The 19023-nt window shown below is 40.3% G+C and overlaps 1 protein-coding gene across 4 annotated transcripts in view; it reads right to left on the bottom strand.

Moving 5' to 3' along the window:
* The window catches only part of LOC140467429 (AMP deaminase 2-like), a 180585-nt gene that overhangs the window by 93462 nt on the left and 68100 nt on the right, over window positions 1-19023 (bottom strand). The window contains exon 1 of one of the 4 annotated variants that reach the window (XM_072563782.1): window positions 9803-10033. The exons of the other annotated variants lie outside the window; for them this stretch is intronic. The gene's annotated coding sequence lies outside the window, so the exon portion shown is untranslated. Of the gene's footprint in view, window positions 1-9802; window positions 10034-19023 lie in introns of those variants that run through there. 4 annotated transcript variants of the gene reach the window in all.

Raw genomic sequence — 19023 nt, 5'->3', positions numbered from 1 at the left:
AGGGAGCTAGGTTCGACTCCAGCCTGAGGTGACAGTCTGTGTAGAGTTTGCACATTCTCCCAGTGTCTGTGTTTCCTCCGGTTTCCTCCCACAGTCTAAAGATGTGCAGTTCAGGTGAATTGGCCAAGCTAAATTGCCTATAGTCAGCATTAGTCAGAGGGAAATGGGTCTGGGTGGGTTAACTCTCTTCGGAGGGTCAGTGTGGACTTGTTGGGCCAAAGGGCCTGTTTCCACACTGTAGGGGAACCTAATCTTCACATCCTTAACTGCACCTCAAATGTTTCTTCAGAGCTGTAATGCTGAGTCATAGAGATATACAGCATGGAAACAGACCCTTCGGCCCAACCCGTCCATGCCGACCAGATATCCCAGCCCAATCTAGTCCCACCTGACAGCACCAGGCCCATATCCCTCCAAACCCTTCCTATTCATATACCCATCCAAATGCCTCTTCAATTTTGCAATTGTACCAGCCTCTACCACTTCCTCTGGCAGCTCAGTCCATACACGAACCACCCTCTGCATGAAAAACTTGCCCCTAGGTCTCTTTTATATCTTTCCCCTCTCACCCTAAATCTATGCCCTCTACTTTCTGGACTCCCCAACCCCAAGGAAAAAGACTTTGCCTATTTACCCCAACGAAGCTCCTCAATTTTGTAAACGTCTAATAGGTCACTCTGCAGCCTCCAACACTCCAGGGAAAACAGCCCCAGCCTGTTCAGCTTCTCCCTATAGCTCAAGTCCTCCAACCGTGGCAACATCCTTGTAAATCTTTTCTGAACACTTCCAAATTTCACAACATCTTTCCGATAGGAAGGAGGCCAGAATTGCACGCAATAATCCAACAGTGGCCTAACCAATGTCCGCAACATGACCTCCCAACTCTGACCAATAAAGGAAAGCATACCAAACGCCTTCTTCACTATCCTATCTACCTGCGACTCCACTTTCAAGGAGCTATGAACCTGCACTCCAAGGTCTCTTTGTTCAGCAACATTCCTGAGGACCTTAACATTAAGTGTACAAGTCCTGCTTTCCCAAATTTATCTGAATTAAACTCCATCTGCCACTTAGCCCATTGACCCATCTAATCAAGTTCCTGTTGTAATTGGAGATAACCTTCTTCGCTGTCTACTACACCTCCAAATTTGGTGTCATCTACAAATTTACTAACTATTCCTCTTATGCTCACATCCAAATCATTTATGTAAATGCTGAAAAGCAGAGGACCCAGCACCGATCCTTGTGGTACTCCACTGGTCACAGGCCTCCAGTCTGAAAAACAACCCTCCGACTTCTACATTTGAGCCAGTTCTGTATTCAAATGGCTAGTTCTCTCTGTATGGCAGGAGATCCAACCTTGCTAACCAGTCTCCCATGGGGAACTTTGTCGAGCACCTTACTGAAGTCCATATAGGTCACATCTACCGCTGTGTCCTCATCAATCTTCTTTGTTACTTCTTCAAAAAAACTCAATCAAGTTTGTGAGACATGATTTCCCATGCACAAAGCCATGTTGACTGTCCCTAAACAGTCCTTGCCTTTCCAAATACATGCACATCCTGTCCCTCAGGATTCCCTCCAACTATCCACCACTGACGTCAGGCTGACTGGTCTATAGTTCCCTGGCTTGTCCTAACCACCCTTCTTAAACAATGGCACCACATTAGCCAACCTCCAGTCTTCTGGCAACTCACCTGTAACTATCGATGATACAAATATCTCATTAAGAGGCCCAGAAATCACTTCCCTAGCTTCCCATAGAGCTCTAGGGTACACCTGATCAGGTCCTGGGGATTTATCCACCTTTATGAGTTTCAAGACATCAGCACTTCCTCCTCTGTAATCTGGACATTTTTCAAGATGTCACCATCTCTATCCCTATATTCTATATCTTCCATGTCCTTTTCCACATTAAATACTGATGCAAAATACTCATTTAGTATCTCCCCCATTTTCTGCGGCTCCACACAAAGGCCCTATTTCTCCCTCGTTACCATTTTGTCCTTAAGGTATTTGTAAAAACCCTTTGGATTCTCCTTAATTCTATTTGCCAAAGCTATCTCATGTCCTCTTTTTGCCCTCCTGATTTCCCTCAAGCATACTTCTCCTGTCTTTATCCTCGAAGGAGTCACTTGATCTATCTTATCAATACCTAACATATGCTTCCTTCTTTTTCTTAACGAAACCCTCAACTTCTTTAGTCATCCAGCATTCCCTATATCTGCCAGCCTTTCCTTTCACCCTAACAGGAATTTAGGGTCTGGATTCTCGTTATCTCATTTCTGAAGGCTTCCCATTTTCCAGCCATCCCTTTACCTGCGAACATCTACCCCAAATCAGCTTTTTAAAGTTCTTGCCTAATACCATCAAAATTAGCCTTTCTCCAATTTAGAACTTCAACTTTTAGTTCTGGTCTATCCTTTTTATCACTTTTTAAATCTAATAGAATTACGGTCGCTAGCCCCAAAGTGCTCCCCCACTGACACCTCAGTCACCTGCCCTGCCTTATTTCCCCGAGAGTAGGTCAAGTTTTGCACCTTCTCTCGTAGGTACATCCACATACTGAAGCAGAAAATTTTCTTGTACACACTTAAATTCCTCTCCATCTAAACCCTTAACACTATGGCAGTCCCAGTCAGTCAATCTTTAGAAAATTAAAATCTCCTACCATTACAGATAGATAAGATCTTCTCACAAATTTGTTTCTCAATTTCCCTCTGACTATTAGGGGATCTATAATACAATCCCAATAAAGGTGATCATCCCTTTCTTATTTTTCAGTTCCACCCAAATAACCTCCCTGGATGTATTTCTGGGAATATCATCCCTCAGTACAGCTGTAATGCTACCTCTTACCTCCCTTTTTATCCTTCCTGTAGCATTTGTATCCTGGAACATTAAGCTGCCAGTCCTGCCCATCCCTGAGCCACGTTTCTGTAGTTGCTAGGATATCCCAGTCCCATGTTCCTAACCATGCCCTGAGTTCATCTGCCTTCCCTGTTAGGCCCCTTGCATTGAAATAAATGCAGTTTCATTTATTAGTCCTACCTTGTCCCTGCCTGTCCTGACTGTTTGACTCACTTGTTCTCAACTGTACCGGTCTCAGATTGATCTCTTTCCTTACTCCCTCCCTGGGTCCCACCCCCACCTTACTATTTTAAATCCTCCCAAGCAGCTCCAGCAAATTTCCTTGCCAGTATATTAGTCCCCCTCCAATTCAGGTGCAATCTGTCCACCTTGCACAGGTCACTTCTTCCCCAAGAGAGATTCCAATGATCCAAAAACGTGAATCCTTCTCCCATACACCAGCTCCTCAGCCATGGATTCATCTGCTCTATCCTCCCATTCCTGCCCTCAATGGCTTGTAGCATCAGGAGTAATCCAGATATTACTACTCGAGGACCTTTTTAAATTCTATGACAATACTTAAGTAAATACTGAATTCCATTGTTGTCATCTTTTTATTTTAAATTCATCTGGGATTTATGAAATGGCAGGTGAAAGAACACCTATTCCTCCGACAGTGGAATGGTTTAATTATCCACGCAAAGATGCTCAAGGACTGTCCAGTGGACCACCATGTGATCGCCTGCTCTGTGGAACAGCATTTTGCACGTGTCTGCTGTGTATCTGCACTTTTCTGTTATTTGCCAATAACCAAAAGAAATAGAATAATAGATATTATTTTTATTGGAATGCACTGAGGTATTTCAGTTGTTCTGTCTTACTTTTCAGTTTGCAAATGTTTTTCTACTTATACATCATCAGAACCAGACACAGCTCATGCCTACAAACGTTGCTTCAAATGTTGGGGTCTGTGAAATCTCTAAAATGCTTAGTGTGATTCAGTAAGTAGTGCCTGGACCTCTGATTTACAAAGCTTGAGACAAAATGAATTGTTAATAATTAATAATTTCCTAATTAAATCTACATCTGAAAATGAGTCATTTGCAAAACAGCCAGAGCAGAACGCTGTAAATATGTTGTCAAATGAGAAGGCTAGTTGGCAGGAGTGGGAAAATAAGGAAAATGTAAACTTGACAGATCCTTCAAGCAAGTCACTCAAATGTGGCTTGCCTCATCATTAAAGATGCGCACACATCATTTTGATCTCTCGTCTGCCGTAGTGTTACATGCTATGCAATTAGGAATCTGTTGTTTTCCCTTTTGAAAAAACAAATGTGTCACAATGCTAGGTAACAGTCAAATTTTACTTGCTAACTCATATCAAAATAAACCAGTCCCCACATGGCAAAGTAGATAACTACGTTGCCTACTAACCACACTGCCCCACTATGTATGGCAAAAGTGAGGACTGCAGATGCTGGAAACCAGAGTATAGATTAGAGTGGTGCTGGAAAAGCACAGCCAGTCAGGCAGCATCCGAGGAGCAGGAAAATCGATGTTTCGGGCAAAAGCCCTTCATCAGGACTACGCACCATTTGTGCAGAGTTAGTGTAGTATAATGATTCTTTAAAATGGAAAAAAAAAAGTAGTGGAAAATGATGGGTTATATGGAGTTGAAAAAGCTGGAGGAGAAAAGAAAGTGGAACAGAAGGGAAGAATTAGAGATCAAAGATGTCACAGAACAAAGGAAACAGGAGTTCTAATAGTTGTAGAGAAGAGTCAAAGCATGTGCTCAGAGTAGGTGTTAATAGCAGAATGTAGGTCAACTCTGCCAAAAGCAAAACCGAAAAAAATACACATTTGGAAAAATCAAAATGGAAGACAGAGTTCTGAAGTTGTTGACCTCAATGTTGAGATCAAAAGCCTAAGCAGAAATGATTAAAGTTCCTCCAACTTGTGTTGGGCTTCACTAAAACGTAAATCCCTGCTTTGAAGACTAGTCTACACCAAGTTAGCTAATTTTAACAGTAGCTACAATTTAAAAATTGAGAACAAAGAGTGTGTCAACCTTACTTCTGAGAGCTATGGAATGATCCCTGCTGGAAAGCACAAGGGGTATCATCAGTGTCTTTGTCAAATATCATACAAAAAAAAACTTGGGTTAAAAGCATCGCCATAAGACTCAGTGTACATAGGGGTTTGGAACTAAGGATCAATTCCCATAATGTCACTCCCCATACAAAGGCCATCCCTCCTATCAATTTCTGGTGATTATTCTTCCCTCGCCATACACAAAATTAGATTTTATGATATTCAAATTAGATGATCCAATTCTATTTTCAACATTTACTCCAGATTTGGATTTGTAACATTGTAATCACAGAAACAAAATGGTGATGCTTGCAGCCATTATAATAGTGACATTAATAAATTCTGAAAAATACGTATTCACAGTTTAAGGTGATTGCAGTCAGTGATTTCACCAATTTTTTAAAATTTAAAATAAACCCCCAGATAGCTAACTTCTGAAATCACACGAACTGGCATGAACTCTCAGATTTGCATCATTGATCATGCTTCAACAAAGCGTCAATTTGAGTGATGTGTAACTTGTTTTTCTGTATTGTACTAAGTTCATAATCATGGTTGAACAATCTCTCTGGCCCTGAAAAAAACTGGTTTTGGGCTTGTGAAATTTTAAATGCAGTCACCATAATAATCAACAAATTTTCCAAAGGAAAAAAAAACATTTTACGTAAGTTTAATGATATTTCAGCTTTTACCTTCAGGGTAAATGTCCTAACATTTGTCTAGCTGTAAAAATGTTAAAAAGTGAAGAATAATCAGTGTTTTGTTTAATATCCTGGCATACTGTCTACGATAGACCTTCGATTTCATTGGCTCCGTCATCTGAGTTAAACCACACTGCTGAATGGAATGGAATCAAGTTAGCACCAGCAAAGAAGGGAAATTCATGCCACAAGCACTACTGTACCTTTGGGGCTATCTGGTTTTTTTAACTGCTGAACACAACATTCAGACCAAGACGTACATTAAAATATTTTTCCTGCATTGACATTTAAAGACAGTCACGTTTACTCTCTTAGCAGAGTGCATCACATATCTTCGTATTAAACATCTAATAAGTAATGAATGTCAGCCAATCTGTGCATTTTTCTTCTTTAGAACAGTTTTATTATTGTTTTTCAAATACAGTACTAGTTACAGTTCTAGTTAAAAATTAAGGAGGTTCAGTATCCATGTCAGTATTTGGGTACAAGAGTTTGACTAGGCACAAATACTTAGATAAACTTACGCAATAGCTTTTCATTATTTTCACTTTATTACTACTGGACCAAAATCTGTGAACAACTTGCACCCAATTTGCAGCATGAAGTAGAGCTTGCAAAGCTCTTGAACCCAAATGAAAAGAAAAATCACCTGAAGAAATTGAGGACCGGTAGCAGTCATCAGGTGGAACTATGTCTGCTCAAAAATGGTAACAGATTTAATGAGTGGCATAAATAGATTCAAGAAACGATTAACATGCTTCTATGCTGCAAATGTGATCTTTCTCCTGGAATTTTATGCTGCTAAATCTAGTTCCTTAATGTTTGTAAATTTGTAAAGGCACCAAAACCCTGTAGGTGCATCTCAAACATTCATAGCAGTGTGACATTAAACACAGTTAACCTCTCAGATTACAGAAAGCAACTAGGGTTAGTCATTGTTTAGGGAATATAATTAGCAGGCAGGGACGTGGATATGGCTTTTTCTTGGCCATGAACATTTTTATTAATGCATAGATTTTATTAAGCTATAATTAAAGATGTCTTAGCACTGCAGTGTGCAAGATTCTGCTAGCTGAAGTACTATTAATAATTATTACTACACTTACTATTGTTTTGCTGAATAGCTATCCTCTCCACATGATCCTGGAACATTTGTTTCAAGAACGAATCAACACAGGTTTAAACCAAATTAAACTTACATTTGCAGATAACTGTGTTCAATGGGTATTTTTGTTTCCAATTTTCAACATTTACATCTTTTCTGTATGATTTTTGTGTACTAAATGCTATTGCATGGAAAGGAATGACATGGATGTATTGTTGATTAAGTTTTAAGAAATTTATCAGAGCCCCATTATTGTGTTTCATAACCAAGCCTTAGATCTCATACCAACTTTCATTTTCACTTGAGTTTGGTGTGGAGCCACATTATGTTGTGTTACCTAAACTCACAATTGCTGCAGATGTAACAACTATAATGTGCAAATCAGTGTGCAACATTCAGGAATCATTTTTGAAATGGGGACACAAGGGCACAGGGAGTTGCTCCACCTGGGCCTACTCCATTGCCACTCCCTTACCAACTGACACCTGGGAGGAAGAAGAATGCCTCATCTTCTGCCTAGGGACCCTTCAACCTCATGGCATCAATGTGGAGTTCACCAGTTTCCTCATTTCCCTCCCCCCAACTTTATCCCAGTTCTAACCTCCCAGCTCAGCACCGCTCTCATGACCTGTCCCATCTGTCCATCTTCCTTCCCACCTATCCACTCCACCGTCCCTCCAACTATTAACTTTACACCCACCTCCATCTACCTGTTGCACTCTCATCTACTTTCCTCAGCCCCAGCCCTCCTCTCATTTATCTCTCCATCCCCGAGGCTCCCAGCCTCATTCCTGATGAAGAGATTTTACCAGAAACATCGATTTTCCTGCTCCTTGAATACTGCCTGACCTGCTGTGCTTTTCCAGGACCACACTCGACACTAAAGTCACCGTAGTCCTACTCTCTCAGATAGAGACAAGACTGGTGGTGACTTAACCGGAGGGTCACGCTGTCTCAGGCTAGGGATGAGATCGAAAAGAAGAGTCCTTCATGGTGCAAGAATTGAACCGACACTGTGGCATCAATCTGCATTGCAAACCAGCTATCGAGACAACTGGCTGATTTTTCTGTATACCTCTCACGAAACCTAAATTGAATGCGAATGGAGGAAAATGTCAGCTCCCTCCAATTATGGATTCATAACAATGCAAGGTTTATGTTGCTCACTGAAAACCATGAGGCAGGCATGTGGGTATGATTGCACACTTAATCTACTGACAAGCAGGAGATCATGGTCTTAATTCCACTCATATTTTCTCACCAAAAACACAAAGTTAATGCAATCGAACTTCAAAAATAGAAATGAGAATTCTGAAGTTCATTTTTCCTTCATTCTTTCTGGTACATATTTGAGGATCATGGAACTGGTCTTCTCATTCACAGCATAAACAAGTTTGACAGAGATTCTGGGTTGTTGCTCGGAGAGCAGATGTGCAGTTTTATAAAAAAGGTGCCATGACATCTGATGCATAAAGCATTACAGCAACAAGCAAGTGATTGAATAGAATACTAATCATTAACTATCAAACTTTTTTTAAATCAAAGAGGTGAAGTAAGCACGCATAATTCAACATCATTTTAATTGCATATGTAAACAGGAAAGCAAACACCTGCAATTATTTTTATTAGATTATTCTAGGATGGAAAGGAGTAAAATAATTTTTTTTTAAAAAAAATCAATTTTCAATCATCTGTAGTGTCTCACTACAGAGACAGAAGAACGAACATTATGGATGGTCCCTCCTGCATGTACCACACTTCAAACACTATCATCTTCCACACACTGCATTTGAATTCAAAAGTACAGTGTATTAGGTTATAACTACTGTCCATTTTATCAGACAGGAGATGCTGGGACTGGTACTGGTACTGTTTTTTTTCCTTTACACATGCTGTCTTTACTGGTCCTGTTACCACCTCCTTTCGCTTCATAAAATTATTCCCTTCGTCATTTAATCACACCTGTCTTCCTGTCAATCATTAACCTTCTTTGTTCTTCCGTTCCTCCTTTTTTTTTGCCTTTGGCTGCACTGGTTTTAAAAAATATTACTTTTCTAAATTCTTCCATTTAGGCCAAAACAATATTGATCTAAAAATGTTAACTACTTCTCTCCAAGGAGTGTTGTCCAGCAGATTTGGTGACTTCTTTTCCTTTACTGAATAGTGCAAAGGTAGTTTTGTTTGAATAAGCTGACTATAGAACAATTGAAGAACTAATATACATGTTTGAACTTCATATTTATTACAATGTCTAGTTTACCTCATTAACATCATACATAGATTTCTGATGCATTAAGATACAAATCACATTTTCAAATGTACTTTTAAAGAAAAAATACGACAAATCCATAATTAAAATGTGCACATTTTTGTACCAGTGTGTGTCCACATGCTAAATTTAAGAATGGTGACAACTGTCAGAATGTGCTTTTTTAACCACATCTGTCACGGAAACTTTAACCATCCTAAGTTTTAGACATGATTTTCTTATGAGTGCCTGCAGTCAGGTATTTCATGAACACAAGATCGATGCAGCATTTTGTACAGATCATACCAGTGGACTGCAATGAGAATAAGAGACGAACATGCCCATTTAAAAGCAGCATTTCCCCAAAAATAGACCGATTCTCTGAGACACAAATTAAAAGTAAAGAGGGTGCAAGTCTATACAGATCCTCTTCAGCCAGATGAACAATTACAGTAAATGCAGTCTTTAAAATAAATCCTGCAACCGCCCTTAAGATCACTGCATAACCTGGCGAAATTCCGGGCAATAAGAAATAGTGGGAAATTCAGTTTCATTGCTAATTACCGCTGTACTTAATAAACTGCAGCACAGAGGAAGTAGCAGCTCCAATTAAAACAATATCTTGGTCCCTCGGGGGATACGGTAAAATTACATTAAAATAACGTTCCATCTCTACATGTCGGCATTAATAAATAGGCACTGCAGTATAAACCTTACAACATACAAATTCATTCTAATTAATTTCGGGCACAGTAGAAAAATCGCAACTTTAAACAAAACAACTGCGTCGCGCAATATGTAACCTACCAGGCAACTGCAAGCAGACAGAGAGAATGGGGGGAGGAGGGGGATTTGTAAGGCGATGCTGTTCTAGATTTCAAACTGATTTGCTCCGTCTACCCGGCTTGCGTTGTAATTAGGAGCGAGCACGGACACAAAACGGAGGCGCACAGAGATACATAAGGTTGTCTGCAGCAGCCAGAGACGGAAAGGTCCTGCTCCTTTTCGCCGACTGAAGCCGGCGTTTTGTCCGCAGCAAAGCGACAGCAATCCTCAGCCTCAGCACCGTGCCGCCTTTAAATAGCCCGTTGACAGCAGCCCACTGTCACCGCCAGCTGGAGGAGGAGGGGTTAACGAATGCAAATCCCTCCCAAGGCAAGCACGAAGTACAAACCAGGTCCAAGACCGGAACAAATCAGGGATAGTTAGGAAGTAATACCCATACTTGATTAGAACACCTTTTACGATCGACCAAGCAAGGTCCAATGGATGGTCAGAAATGTCTTTTTTCACCCCTGTCTTTTCAAGCTAAGACATTGATTTCACCTTCACTGCAGATAGAAGTGTTGTTTGCAAAGCTGAGTGTCAACAGATAAAAGACACGGAGGCAAACACCAAACCATCATTTGCCACCAAGTCCATTGCAACTGTATTTTTGCAGTACGTATTTTCCAATACAGTCTCCAACCTTAGATATTCTTCAACTCCACTACCTGTAAGTGAACAGAAGCCAGTAATCACACTGCAACATCACTGAGATGAGGGCTCAACTTTCAGTATCCAGGAGCCAACTCTTCACGCTGCCAACACTGCACGTTAGAAACGTACAAAGCACGTGGCTGTTCATTTAAAACAAGATCTGAAATAAAAATTTTCCGAAATGTTAACTCAAGCTTCTCTTTCCACATATGTTAGCAGACCTGCTGAGCTTTTCCAGCAATTTCTTTTTAACTATTTACCTTCCCAACAAAATATGCCCAAAAGCTTATGCACCACTCAAATATGGCACTAATCGCAACACAAAAGTAACTCTTGCTCATGAGGACTTCGTTAAGCCTTTTCCTCCGGCTATAACCCTGGGTTACATTGTACTTTGCTCAAAAACTGCATGCATTCATGTAAAACTCCGTTATCTCACTTTTTAGATTAGAATCAATCTAGACAAGATGGCATAGACAGAGGAGGGGGCCAACACCTTCAACATTGTCTAGCTATCACCATTGTTAACAGTGAACCTGAGAATGCAACTTTTAAAAAAAGGTTTTGTGATTTACACATGAAAGAAGTGAAACTATATGGTATTCAAACAGATAAAAGACTTAACAATCAATTTCTCAATGTATAATTTCAGTTACATCACACTGTAAATTTTTGCTATAAATTCTGTGTGTTAGGATCGAGTCCTCCACGATCACCTGATGAAGCAGCGATGCTCCGAAAGCTAATGTGCTTCCAATTAAACCTGTTGGACTATAACCTGGTGTTGTGAGATTTTTAACTTAGTCTTTCACCTTGGCTTCCTAATTGAAATCTACATTTATCACTTTTTAAAAACAAACTGCAGTATCCTTTAGTCAGTCAATCTCCAATAAGCTTGCATTAAGATTTACATGGAGGTAAGGGACATGTTATCACAGCTAATGTAGCTTTTTTTAAATAATAAATTCCCAACAGTGCAGGTAGAGGTCATTTGCCTCATCGAATTCTCACCGATCCTCAAAAAGAGTATCCCAGTCAGACCCGCTGTATTCTCGTACCACTGCTAATCCACCTAGCCTTCACATCCATGGACATTATGAGGTAACTTAGCATGGGCAATCCACCTAACCTGCACACCTTTGCACTGTGGGAGAAAACCAGAGTACTCTGCAGGAACCCACACAGACATGGGGACACAGCATGCAAACTCCACACAGGCAGTCATCCAAGACTGGAAATGAACCCAGGTACTAGACACTGAGGCAGCAGTCCTAATCATTAAGGTAAAAACAATGACTGCAGATGCTGAAAATCAAATACTGGATTAGTGGTGCTGGAAGAGCACAGCAGTTCAGGCAGCATCCAACGAGCAGCGAAATCAACGTTTCGGGCAAAAGCCCTTCATCAGGAATAAAGGCAGTGAGCCTGAAGCATGGAGAGATAAGCTAGAGGAGGGTGGGGGTGGGGAGAGAGTAGCATAGAGTACAATGGGTGAGTGGGGGAGGAGATGAAGGTGATAGGTCAAGGAGGAGAGGGTGGAGTGGATAGGTGGAAAAGAAGATAGTCCTAATCATTATGCTACTGAGCTGCCCTAATCTTCATTATGTGTTGTTCTTCACAGAGACATTTGCTCCAATACAATCATTAAAGAATTTGTAATTTTTTCAGATATATAAACATATCCTTTTTCTCTGTTCCTGAAGGTGGCAACTCCTTGCTGGAGTTCTTGGATAGTAGCTGCACACTGATACCCAACAGTTGTTATTGTTTGAGAATAAAGCTCAACTCTGAATGTTTGCAATTAATCAATCATGGAGAGAAGGCCCGATACGGATTCCTGTTTAGAAGTCGTTAGTACTGCTGCCTTACAATGTCATGGACTTTGGTTCGATTCTAACCTTAGGTGACTGTCTGTGTACAGTTAACACATCCTCCATGCCTGCGCGGGTTTCAGCCAGGAGCTCTGGTTTCCTCCTTCAGTCCAAAAATGGGTAGGTTAGCTGGCCGTGCTAAATTGTCCATGGTCTCTAGGGATGTGTAATCTAGATGGATGAGCCATGGTAAATGTGGGGTTATGGGGATGGGGTTGGGTCTGGCTGGGATGCTCTTTGGAGCATCGGTGCAGACTTGATGGGCCAAATGACCTCTTTTTGCATTATAGGGCATCTATGATTCCACTCACCTGAACCAGGAATTCAATGAGATTCAGGATCAGGAATGGAACTTGTAGCCTTCCTTTCTGTGTACTATAGCTACTTATGGAAATTTTATGACATTGAAAAATTGGATGGAAAAACTGAGGCCTCATTTTCAAAATTGATTTCTTCAGTTTCCATCCACATTCAGGTTCAAGATTATGAGGGAATTAAAGAAAATGGAGTTATAGCATTGTACAAGTTTTGTTCTCAGTCTATCACAAGGGGTTTTTCTTGGCTAATTTCCTTTCTACTATTTGCATGAAGCGTCTGTTTAATTTTCCCGTGAAAACATTCCAGTTAGTAACTGACTGTATGCACAGAAATAATAATTAATATTCCATATAGTGCACAGGTTCTAAACTGCAGTCTGTTCTGGGTGGTAAGAGAAGAATCTCAATATTTTACACAACTGAATCTCCGCTGACCCTCCTGCTATGTTATGGCTGGCATTAATATGCCCTAATCTTAATCATACTCTCCTTGTATAAAATTAAGAAACTAACATGAAACTAATGTTACTATTCACTCTTAAAAATATTACGCTGATAAAATGTACAACTGGCCCAATGTTAATCAGTGTAAGAGTGCACACTAAAATAAAGTAATACTTTCCAGGGAAGTTTGTGTTTCACAAAACAAAAAGTAGGCTTATGGAATATTTGAATGTAGCAGCCTCAAAATCCTGCAAAAACAAAACACTGCTATTTAGTTGTTATGCTTTATTATGCAAAAGATATCTCTTATCTTCAGTACTACAATGTTAGTGTTAAGAAAGAGTTTTATTATGGTGGAAAAATATTTCAGATTAAGCAAAAAGGGTAGTTGAAGAAATCCTAAACTAAATCGCTGACGTTTCCTGGGAACTTCAGAACTATGAAATTCCCAATACACCTAGTTCTGAGAGCTAGACTTTTACTTATCAATGTTGATGTTTAATTAAAGTGGTTCTCTGGAAATACTAACACATGTGCATGTTATGATTGTGGTGAGCTTAGTAAAACAGATTGTAAATTCAGAAACTTTGCCCTTCACAAAAATCTATCACAATGCAGTTCAACTGTAAATCTGAAACATTTCTCTAGGTTCGTACCACACAGAACAATTGTAAAATAGTAATAATTGTTTTATAGTTATTATAGAAATACTTTTCAAATTGCATGATTTCTACGAGTGGGGAATGGAAAGATAAAAAAAGGGAAACTGCCATTTTACCTCAGAAATTCAGAGAGGCTTCAAAACTGTTAAGTTTCCACACCATTTGTTCAACGTTTAAAATCTGATCAGTAGGCACATCTTTTCCCAATGTGTTGCTGCAACAGCTGGAGGCCTGCCTGACACATTTGTGGGGAACATTGCCCAGTAGATCCATTCCAGTGCTTGTTGAAAGGCCTTCTAAAGCCCCCATATGTGTGCAAGGAACAAAGAGAGAGAGACTGAATACTTTCAAATTCTCAAATTCCTTTCTTGAATTGCTCTCTCTTCCATTAAAATATACTTTATCCCTCAACCAACATTGCAAAATATAAACAACTGGTAATTTTTACACAGTGCTGTTTGTGGGAGTTTGCCACATACAACTTGGCTGCCATGTTTTTCCTGCATCACAACAGTGTCTAAAGTTGTGCACTGGCAGTAAAGTATTCTGGGAGGTCTAATAGTTATGAAAGGCACTTTATAAATGCAAGCCCCTTTTCAGTACACTGAAACACAAGCATAGATTGTGGTAAAACCTAAACTGGGGATGAAAGACAGGATCCATGCTTCTGTCAAGAATATGATCAGACATATTAGATCAGTCATAAAAAGAGAAAATACTGGAGAACATAAGCAGGTCTGACAGTATCCAGAGAAAGAAAAATAGAGTTAAGGTTTTGAGTCTGATATGACTCTGCTTCAGAACTAAGAAGCTGCAAAATGTTTTTTTTAATATATACTTGCTGTAGAGTGAGGGGGAAGGAGGATCAAATGGAACAGATGGCAATGGAACCCAGAAGGTTACCTCAGAATACAAGGGGATCTTGATCAGATGGGCCAATGGGCTGAGGATTAGCAGATGGAGTTTAATTTCGGTAAATGTGAGGTATTTTATAAAGGCAAATCAGAGCAGGACTTATACACTTAATGGTAAGGTCCTTATGGAATACTGCTGATCAAAGAGACCTTTGAGTGCAGGTTCATAGTTCCTTGAAAGTGGAGTCGCAGGTAGACAGGATAGTGAAGAAAGCATTTGGTTTGCTTTCATTTATTGGTCAGAGCATTGAGTACAGGAGTTGGGAGGTCATGTTGCGGCTATACAGGACATTGGTTAGACCACTTTTGGAATATTGTGTGCAATTCTGCTCTCCTTCCGATCAGAAAGATGTTGTGAAACTTGAAAGGGTTCAGAAAAGATTTACAAGGATGTTGCCAGGGTTGGAGGATCTCAGCTATGGGGAGAGGCTGAACAGGCTGCAGCTGTTTTCCCTGGAGCTTCAGAGGCTGAGGGGTAACCTGACAGAGGGTTATAAAATTATAAGGGGCATGAATAGGGTAAATGGACAAGGTCTTTTTCCTGGGGTGGAGGAGTCCAGAACTAGAGGGCATAGGTTTAGGGTGAAAGGGGAAAAATTTAAACAAAGAGACCTTAGGGGCAACATTTTCACAGAGGCGGTGCGTGGATAGAATGAGCTGCCAGAGGAAGTGGGGGGAGGCTAGTACAATTACAATATTTACAAGGGTATATGAATAGGAAGGGTTTAGAGGGAGATGGGTGAAGTGCTGGCAAATGGGAGTAGATTAGGTTAGGATATCTGGTCGACATGGACAAGTTGGACTGAAGGGGCTGTTCCATACTGTATATCTCTATGACTATAAAAGACAAAATGGTAGTTAAAAAAAAAAGAGATGGATTTGTAAAAACAAAATGTAAATATTGGGCGAGACAGGATACCACCACCAAATAAGTCTTCCCCTCCCCTTCACTATTAGCATTCCATGGGGATAGTTCACTCATCCCACACCATGCAATTACACAAATAACACATTCCCAGATTGGGAACCATATACAAAAATAGCACAAGAAGAGATAGCAGGAACCAAATGCAACAAAGTGAGGGGAGACAGCGGGAAACAAATGATTCAGCAAGAGAAGCACTGAAAAATTTCCACTTTCTACTAAACACCAGTTTATAATTAGTAATACAGAAGTAAGGTTACAGCAAGTAACTTAAAGTAAAATAAAATATTTTCTATAACAAACTAAGTAAAGGGTATAAAGGCTATAGTAATAAAAGGGCAGGTTGGCCAAGCAGAATGCCCATTCCATGTGTGAATAGTGAAGACTTCTTACCTAGATGAACTCATGTAAAAGTGTCACCAGCTGGACAGGTTTGAGCTCCATGTTTCAGAGCTTAAGCAATGGCTAGAATCACCGAGATAAATCCAACAGTCGAGAGCTACATGCATACCACATTTAGAAAAGTGGACACACTGCAAATTAGGGGCAAGCAGACACACAGGGATTAGTAACTGCCAAGCTGTTTAAAAAAATAGACAGACAGTGCATTCTGGATATTGATGTGGTTGATAGATTCTTGGAAGAGTACAGCAAAGCCAAGTCAGTAGGAACATGGGTGGACCTTTTGTTCAGGAGGAGGGGAAAAAGAAGAGAGGAAGGAACGTACTGATAGGGTATTCTTTATTTTAGACTACAGACTGGAGTGTCTATGGCTGTCAATGTAATTCCATGGTTGGCATGTCGCCTCACTGGTTCTAGGGTCAAGGATATCACAGAATAGCTGCAGCACCTTCTTCTGAGGAAGGCAAACAGCCAGAGATCGTAGTCCACATTGGTACTTATAAAATAGGTAGAAAGGGAAATATTGTTCTTGAATATTAGATAAGATATTTGGTAGAAAACTAGCAAGTAGGACCTCTCAAGTAATTATTTCTGGATTACTCCCATATGATGTGCAAGCAAGTACAGAAATAGGATAAGATGGATGAATTAGTGGCTGGAAAAATGAGGTAGGAGAGATGGCTTCAAATTACTGAGACTTTGGGACTGGTTTTTGGGAAGCTCATACCTGTCGACATACTGCATCCAAACAGAGATGGGACCAAGTTTCTTGTGGGGATTTTTGCTGGTATTGTTGGTGAAAATTAAAGTAACTCAGCAGGGGTTTGGGAACCAGGAGAGAATATCAAAAGTAATGCTAGGCTGCACAAAAGGCTGGCATTGGCAACTAGCATTAAAAGATATAAGTAAATAAATAGGAAGAAAGAAATAAAGTCTAAATCAAGGATACACTGCATGCATGTGAATGCATGAAATATAATTAATAGGATTGAGAAGTTACAGACAAAGAATGCCTTGGCATATTATAAATGTCACTGACGAGCAAGTTATATTGGGTTCAGGAGAATTTTTGACTGCAGTTAGGTATTCAGTCCAACAAGAAGAGAAAAACTTTGAAACCTGGTTCTTGGGAATGAGATGAGGTGGGTCAAATAGATCAAGTGGCAGCTTTTGGGGGGGGGGGGGGGGGTCAGTGATCATTTTGCCATTGTACACAAGGTCAAGATGACAATGACATTGGTCAATCCAGAGTAAGAAGGTTTAATTAGCAGACAGCTGACTTCAAATGGAGCAAGAATGAAGCTGGGCCATTTCAATTGCACCCGAAGGTTGGTGAGAAAGACAGTAACTGAGCAATGGGCTACCTTCAAAATGGAAATGGTTCAGGCACATCAAGGTACATTCTCTCAAAAGAGAAAGGTAGGTCATCTAATCCAGAGCTTCCTGGATGACAAGAGACGGCAGAAAACAGAATTAAAATAAAGATGTGGAAGCCATGCACTGGCACGCCAATCAATGTGCATGGAGCTTCTCAGGAGCAGTGCAGTGCGGCAGCTTATAGGGAACATGGTCTGTGTCTGTCTTTAGAATAGTAACCTTTATACCGTTTTCTTTAAATTCTTTATATCCAAGTATATCATCTTATTTTTCTCTGCACTGAAACTTCATCCACCACCTTCCAGCTCATTCTCTCCAAAGGTCAAATTAAAGTTTGTTTCCTCACCGTTTCCTAATCTTACAGTATTTGCAAAGTTTGGAATTGTTCCTTTCACAGCAAGATTTAGACTATTTGAAAAACCAAGGGTGCTAATAGTAGCCCAGGGGAATGTCATTAAAAACCTTCCGCCAGCCTAAAATAACTCATTAAACATTATTTTATATCCATCAGCTAATTTTGTATCCCTCTTGTTACTGTGCCCTTTATTCCATGACTTATAAACTTTCCTCAAGTCTGATGATGTGTGCATTATATCAAACACTTTTTGGAGGTTCACGTTCACCACACCAACAGCCTTGCTTTTATCAAAGCTCACAGATACTTTTTCAAAAAGACCAGCAAGTTAGTTAGACATGATTTTCCCCTTATCAAATAAAATGCTAACTCTTCTAAATTAATCTACATTTTTCATTTAACTTATCAATTTTACCCCAAATAATTATTTTTAGAAATTTCCCCAACAGTGAAGTTAAATTGCCGTGTCGATCTTAACAACCATTTTTTAACCAAGGCATAATGTTTGCAATGTTCCAGACGTTCTGCACCATCCCCAAATTATGTTCCTTCAATATCCTTGGATGCATTTCATCCAGTCCCAGTGTTAGAATCAGAGATGTACAGCACAGAAACAGACCGTTCGGTTCAACTCGTCCATGCCGACCAGATATCCCAACTAAATCTAGTCCCATTTGCCAGCACTTGGCCCATATCCCTCTAAACTCTTCCTATTCATATACCCATCCAGATGCCTTTTAAATGTTGCAATTGTACCAGCTTCCACCACTTCCTCTGGCAGCACATTCCACACACGCACCACCCTCCGCATGAAAAAGCTGCCCCTTAGGTCCCCTTTATATCTTTCCCCTCTCACCCTAAACCCATGCCCTCTAGTTCTGGACTCCCCCACACCAGGGAAAAGACCTTGTCTATTTATCCTATCCGTGCCCCTCATGATTTTATAAATCTCTATAAGCTCACCCCTCACAGCCTCCGACACTCGAGGGAAAACAGCCCCAGCTTATTCAGCCTCTCCCTACAGCTCAAATCCTCCAACCCTGGCAACATTCTTGTTAATCTTTTCTGAACCCTTTCGATAAGAAGGAGACCAGAGTCAACATCCTGTATAGCTGCAACATGACCTCCCAACTCCTATATTCAATGCTCTGACCAATAAACAAAAGCATACCAAACGCCTTCTTCACTATCCTATCTACCTGCGAATCCACTTTCAAGGAGCTATGAACCTGCACTCCAAGGTCTCTTTGTTCAGCAACACTCCCTAGGACCTTACCATTAA

Source organism: Chiloscyllium punctatum, chromosome 45 (genome assembly GCF_047496795.1).
Source record: "Chiloscyllium punctatum isolate Juve2018m chromosome 45, sChiPun1.3, whole genome shotgun sequence".
Taxonomy (NCBI): domain Eukaryota; kingdom Metazoa; phylum Chordata; class Chondrichthyes; order Orectolobiformes; family Hemiscylliidae; genus Chiloscyllium; species Chiloscyllium punctatum.
The sequence above is the reverse complement of the archived record's forward strand: the minus strand, read 5'-3'. Positions and strand labels throughout refer to the sequence as shown.